Source organism: Saccopteryx bilineata, chromosome X, assembly GCF_036850765.1.
Source record: "Saccopteryx bilineata isolate mSacBil1 chromosome X, mSacBil1_pri_phased_curated, whole genome shotgun sequence".
Lineage (NCBI taxonomy): Eukaryota > Metazoa > Chordata > Mammalia > Chiroptera > Emballonuridae > Saccopteryx > Saccopteryx bilineata.
This window is the reverse complement of record NC_089502.1, coordinates 17,041,822-17,048,600: the sequence shown is the minus strand read 5'-3', so window position 1 is coordinate 17,048,600 and position 6,779 is coordinate 17,041,822.

The following is a 6,779-nucleotide window of genomic DNA, read 5'->3' as shown; positions in this document are numbered from 1 at the left end:
GCGGTTCGTGGGGGCTCGCGGGGGCTCGCGGCAGCTCGCGGTCGGCTGCTCGCGGCAGCTTGCGGTTCCCAAGTATATGGGCTGACTCACCGCAGGCGCACTCCCTGGCGGCTTGAATGAGCGTCGCTGCGGTAGCTTCCTCCACACCCTCGTCTCTCAGATTCAAGTGATAACAGTCCTTTTGCTTTCAGTTTGTGTGGAACTCCGGAATGCTCCGAGGATAAATTTTTCTGTTTCTAGTTGATAAATTTGTTGTGATTTAGGGGAGAGCTGTCGGACGCGCTGCTCACGGCGCCATTTCCGTGACGTCGCCCTCTGTAAGGATTTTTTCAGGAGTAGTTACCATTAAGTAATAAAGAGAATATATGTCATATTCATTGTAGTACATTATCTCACGAGTGCTTCTGCACTCCATCCTCCTTTGCTACTGTTAATCTTTGCCTTCTCCCCTTTCTTGTTTTTGTTGTCACAGATTAATCTTGTTTTTATTGTGATCTCATTATAGCTTTTACTTGTAATTTTGTTTTGTTTTGTTCTTTGTTTCTGCTTGGATAACCCTCTCTACTATATGAAGTGGGGATTTTCTGGTAATAAGTTCCCTCATCTTTTTTATATCTGTGAATGTTTTTATATTCTTTTCATATTTGAAGAATACCTTTGATGGATATAGTATTCTTGGCTGGAAGTTCTTCTCTTTCAGTACTTTAAATACTGGGGTCCACTGTCTTCTGGCTTATAGAGTTTCTGCTAAGAAATCTGATTATAATCTAATGATGCTTCCTTTATATATTGTATTTTTCTTTTCCCTGTCTGCCTTGAGGATTTTTTTTGTCATTGGTTTGTGATAATTTCAATATGATGTGTCTTAAAGTAGGCCTGTTTGGGTTAAGGTAACTTAGTGTTCTGTTTGTCTCTTGGATTCGAGGCTCTAATTCATTCCTTAGGCTTGGGAAGTTCTCTTCTATTATTTGTTTGAATATGTTCTCCATTCCATTTTTTTCTCTTTTCTCCTTTTGATATACTTATTTTTCTTATGTTATTCTTTCTGATGGAATCAGACAATTCCTATTGGCTTTTCTCATTTTTTTTATTCATGAGTCTCTCTCCTCTTCTTTCTGTAGTGTCTCTAGTTGCTTGTCTTCTATGTCACTAATTCTCTCCTCTATCTGGCCTGTTCTCTTAGCTAAGCTTGTTACTTTGTTTGGCAGTTCATGTATTGAGTTTTTCATCACTATTTGAAGACAAAATTCTTATTCCTTTTTCCTTGATGGTTATTACAATCCCTTTGTCAGTTATACAGCAGGGTGGGTAGTGAGATTGTACCACATCTCAACCCAGGAGACCTGGCTTCCATCCTCAGTTTTCCAGTAAAGCAGCTCTGGTAAAGTTTGTCAGTATTGCCTTATTTTACAATTCAACTGGACTTCTCACTTGCATTTCAGATTTATTTCCCATTCTTTTGCATTGATACTTTCATCCCTTAGCTCTGGTAACACTCAACCTTATTTTTTTTATCTATCTATCTATCGATCTATCTATATTTAAGCAAGAGAGAGAGAGAGACAGAGACATAAAGAAACAGAGACATAAGGGGAGGAAAATGAGAAGTATCAACTCACAGTTGTGGCACTTTAGTTGTTCATTGATTGTTCTCACATATGTGCCTTGACCGGGGTCTACAGCTGAGCCATTGAACCCTGCTCCAGCCAGCAACCTTGGGCTTCAAGCCAGCCTCCTTTTGGTTCAAGCCAGTGACCATGAGTTCATGTCTATAATCCCACGCTGAAGCAAGCAACCCCACAGACAAGCTGGTGAGCCTGCAGTCAAGCTGGATGAACCCATACTCAAGTTGGTGACCTTGAGGATTCAAACCTGAGTCCTCAGCATTCTAGGTCAATACCACTGCTTTACCATCCAGTCAGTCTTATTTATATATTATATATACATATAATATATATATTATATATACATATAATATATATATTATATATAAATAAAGTGTTTGCCTTCATGCCTTAGACTACACATTCTGAGTTTTCTTCATTTGTCCCTCTTCCTCTATGTATCCTTTAAATGCTGATGTCATCAGAATCCTGTTTTCAATCTTCTTTTTTAATGTTTATTTTATTAATTTTTGAGAGAGGAAGAGGGAGAGAGAAATAGAGAAAGAGAGAGAGAGAGAGAGATAGGAACACTGATTTTTTCTTGTATGTGCCCTGACTAGCAATTGAACTGGCAACCTCTGCACTTTAAGACAATGCTTTAACCAACCGAGTTATCTGGCCAAGGCTCTCAGTCTTCTTTTATATTTTTTACATGATCATTTTAGATACTTTCATCGAATATTATTATATCAACTATATTTTCATCAGAAAATACTTACTTCCATTTGCTTGCTAAACCAATGTTGAGTATGATATATATGATATTGTTCTCTCATATGTGCCTTGACCGGGGCACATATATCATATATATCATACATGCAAACTTTACAAAACTTGGCCCTTCCCAAATAAAATCCACATCTATCCTATGATAATCCATGTTTTAGTTAAAGGTATCCCCATTCCTTCCAACCACTCACAATCATATGTTATTTCATCTTTTATCTTAATGATCTGTTCTTATCCATGTGACTCAACAGCCAAGAAGAAAATCTTTTAAATTCCATTGAACTTCATACCTTCTAACCACCCTTATCTCTTTTTTTTTTAATTTATTTATTTATTTTTAATGGGGTGACATCAGTAAATCAAGATACATATATTCAAAAGTAATATGTCCAGGTTATCTTAAAGTTCAATTATGTTGCATACCCATCACCCAAAGTCATATTGTCCTGTCACCCTCTATCTAGTTCTCTTTGTGCCCCTCCCCCTCCCCCTTCCCTCTCCCTCTCCCCCCCTCCCCCCGTAACCACCACACTCTTGTCAATGTCTCTTGGTCTCAGTTTTATGTCCCATCTACGTATGGAAAAATGCAGTTCCTGGTTTTTTCTGATTTACTTATTTCATTCCGTATAATGTTATCAAGATCCCACCATTTTGCTATAAATGATCCGATGTCATCATTTCTTATGGCTGAGTAGTATTCCATAGTGTATATGTGCCACATCTTCTTTATCCAGTCATCTATTGATGGGCTTTTTGGTTGTTTCCATGTCCTGGCCACTGTGAACAATGCTGCAATGAACATGGGGCTGCATGTGTCTTTACAAGTCAATGTTTCTGAGTTTTTGGGGTATATACCCAGTAGAGGGATTGCTGGGTCATAAGGTAGTTCTATTTTCAGTTTTTTGAGTAACCACCATACTTTCTTCCATAATGGTTGTACTACTTTACATTCCCACCAACAGTGGATGAGGGTTCCTTTTTCTCCACAACCTCTCCAACATTTGCTATTACCTGTCTTGTTAATAATAGCTAGTCTAACAGGTGTGAGGTGATATCTCATTGCAGTTTTGATTTGCATTTCTCTAATAACTAAAGAAGATGAGCATCTTTTCATATATCTGTTGGCCATTTGTATTTCTTCCTGGGAGAAGTGTCTGTTCATATCCTCTTCCCATTTTTTTATTCGATTGTTTGTTTGTTTGTTGTTGAGTTTTATGAGTTCTTTGTATATTTTGGATATTAGGCCCTTAACTGAGCAGGTGTTTAAAAATATCATTTCCCAATTAGTTGGCTGTCTGTTTATCTTGTTATCAATTTCTCTTGCTGAACAAAAACTTCTTAGTCTGATGTAGTCCCATTCATTAATTTTTGCTTTCAATTCTCTTGCCTGTGGTGTCAAATTCATAAAATGCTCTTTAAAGCCCAGGTCCATGAGTTTGGTACCTATGTCTTCTTCTATGTACTTTATTGTTTCAGGTCTTATGTTTAGATCTTTGATCCATTTTGAGTTAATTTTAGTACAGGGGGACAAACTGTAGTCCAGGTTCATTCTTTTGCATGTGGCTTTCCAGTTTTCCCAGCACCATTTGTTGAAGAGGCTTTCTTTTCTCCATTGAGTGTTGTTGGCCCCTTTATCAAAAATTATTTGACTATATATATGTGGTTTTATTTCTGGACTTTCTATTCTGTTCCATTGGTCTGAGTGTCTATTTTTCTGCCAATACCATGTTGCTTTGATTGTCATGGCCTTATAATAGAGTTTGAAGTCAGGTATTGTAATGCCCCCAGCTTCATTCCTTTTCCTTAGGATTGCTTTGGCTATTCGGGGCTTTTTATAGTTCCATATAAATCTGATTATTTTTTGCTCCATTTCTTTAAAAAATGTCATTGGAATTTTGATGGGAATTGCATTAAATTTGTATATAGCTTTGGGTAATATGGCCATCTTGATTATATTTATTCTACCTAACCAAGAACAAGGAATATTCTTCCATCTCATAATGTCTTTTTTGATTTCCCTTAACAATGGTTTATAGTTTTCATTGTATAAGTCCTTTACATTCTTTGTTATGTTTATTCCTAGGTATTTTATTTTTTTTGTTGCAATTGTGAAGGGGATTATTCTTTTGAGTTCATTCTCAAATGTTTCATTGTTGGCATATAGAAAGGCTATTGACTTCTGTATGTTAATTTTGTATCCTGCGACCTTACTGTATTGGCTTATTTTTTCTAGAAGTCTTTTTGTGGATTCTTTGGGGTTTTCGATGTATAGGATCATATCATCTGCAAAAAGTGATACCTTTACTTCTTCTTTTCCGATATGGATGCCTTTTATTTCTTTGTCTTGTCTGATTGCTGTGGCAAGAACCTCTAGTACCACATTAAATAAGAGTGGAGAGAGTGGACAACCCTGTCTTGTTCCTGATTTAAGGGGGAAAACCTTCAGTTTTGTGCCATTTAGTATGATGTTAGCTGATGGTTTATCATATATGGCCTTTATCATGTTGAGATATTTTCCTTCTATACCCATTTTGTTGAGAGTCTTAAACATAAAATTATGTTGTATTTTATCAAAAGCCTTTTCTGCATCTATTGATAATATCATGTGGTTCTTGTTATTTGTTTTGTTGATATGGTGTATTACGTTAACCGTTTTACGTATGTTTAACCATCCTTGAGATTCTGGGATGAATCCCACTTGATCATGATGTATTATTTTTTTAATATGTTGTTGTATTCGATTTGCTAGTATTTTGTTTAGTATTTTAGCATCTGTATTCATTAGAGATATTGGTCTGTAGTTTTCTTTTTTTGTGCCATCCTTGCCTGGTTTTGGTATAAGGGTTATGTTTGCCTCATAAAATGTGTTTGGAAGTATTGCTTCTTCTTCAATTTTTTGGAAGACTCTCTGTAGAATAGGAACCAAGTCTTCTTTGAAGGTTTGATAAAATTCGCTGGTATAGCCGTCTGGGCCTGGACTTTTATTTTTGGGGAGGTTTTTAATGGTTTTTTCTATTTCTTCTCTACTAATAGGTCTGTTTAGGCTTTCTGCTTCTTCTTGACTCAGTCTAGGAAGGTTGTATTGTTCTAGGAATTTATCCATTTCTTCTAGGTTGTTGAATTTAGTGGCATAAAGTTTTTCATAGTATTCTACAATAATTCTTTGTATATCTACGATGTCCGTGGTGATTTCTCCTTTTTCATTTTGGATTTTGTTTATATGAGTCCTTTCTCTTTTTTCCTTGGTAAGTCTTGCCAAGGGTTTGTCAATTTTGTTGATTTTTTCAAAGAACCAGCTCCTTGTTTTATTAATTTTTTCTATAGTTTTTCTGTTCTCTATTTCATTTATTTCTGCTCTGATTTTTATTATCTCCTTTCTTCGCCTGGTTTTGGGTTGTCTTTGTTCTTCATTTTCTAGTTCCTTAAGGTGTGAAGTTAAGTGGTTCACTTGGGCTCTCTCTTGTTTGTTCATATATGCCTGAAGTGATATGAACTTCCCTCTTATCGCTGCTTTTGCTGCATCCCATGGATTCTGAGATGTCGTATTGTCATTTTCATTTGTCTGTATATATCTCTTGATCTCTGCACTTATTTCTTCTTTGACCCATTCATTCTTTAAAAGTATGTTGTTTAGTTTCCACATTTTTGTGGGATTTTTTCCCTCTTTTTTGCTGTTGAATTCTAGTTTCAAGGCTTTATGATCAGAAAATATGCTTGGTACAACTTCAATTTTTCTGAATTTGCTGATGTTGTTTTTGTGGCCCAGCATATGGTCAATTCTTGAGAATGATCCATGTACACTGGAGAAAAATGTATACTCAGTCACTTTGGGATGAAATGTCCTGTAGATGTCTATCATATCCAGGTGCTCTAGTGTTTTGTTTAAGGCCACTATGTCTTTGTTGATTCTCTGTTTGGATGACCGATCTAGAGCCGTCAGCGGTGTATTGAGGTCTCCAAGTATGATTGTATTTTTGTCAGTTTTTGTTTTAAGGTCAATAAGTAGCTGTCTTATATATTTTGGTGCTCCTTGGTTTGGTGCATATATATTAGGAATTGTTATGTCTTCTTGATTCAGTGTCCCCTTAGCCATTATGAAATGGCCATTTTTGTCTCTGAGTACTTTTCCTGTCTTGTAGTCAGCATTATCCGATATGAGTATTGCTACACCTGCTTTTTTTTGGATGTTATTTGCTTGGAATATTGTTTTCCAGCCTTTCACTTTGAATTTGTTTTTATCCTTGTTACTTAGATGAGTTTCTTGTAGACAGCATACAGTTGGATTTTCTTTTTTGATCCATTCGGCTACTCTGTGCCTTTTTTTTGGTGAGTTTAATCCGTTTACATTTAGTGTAATTATTGACACTTGTGAGTTCCTCATTGCCA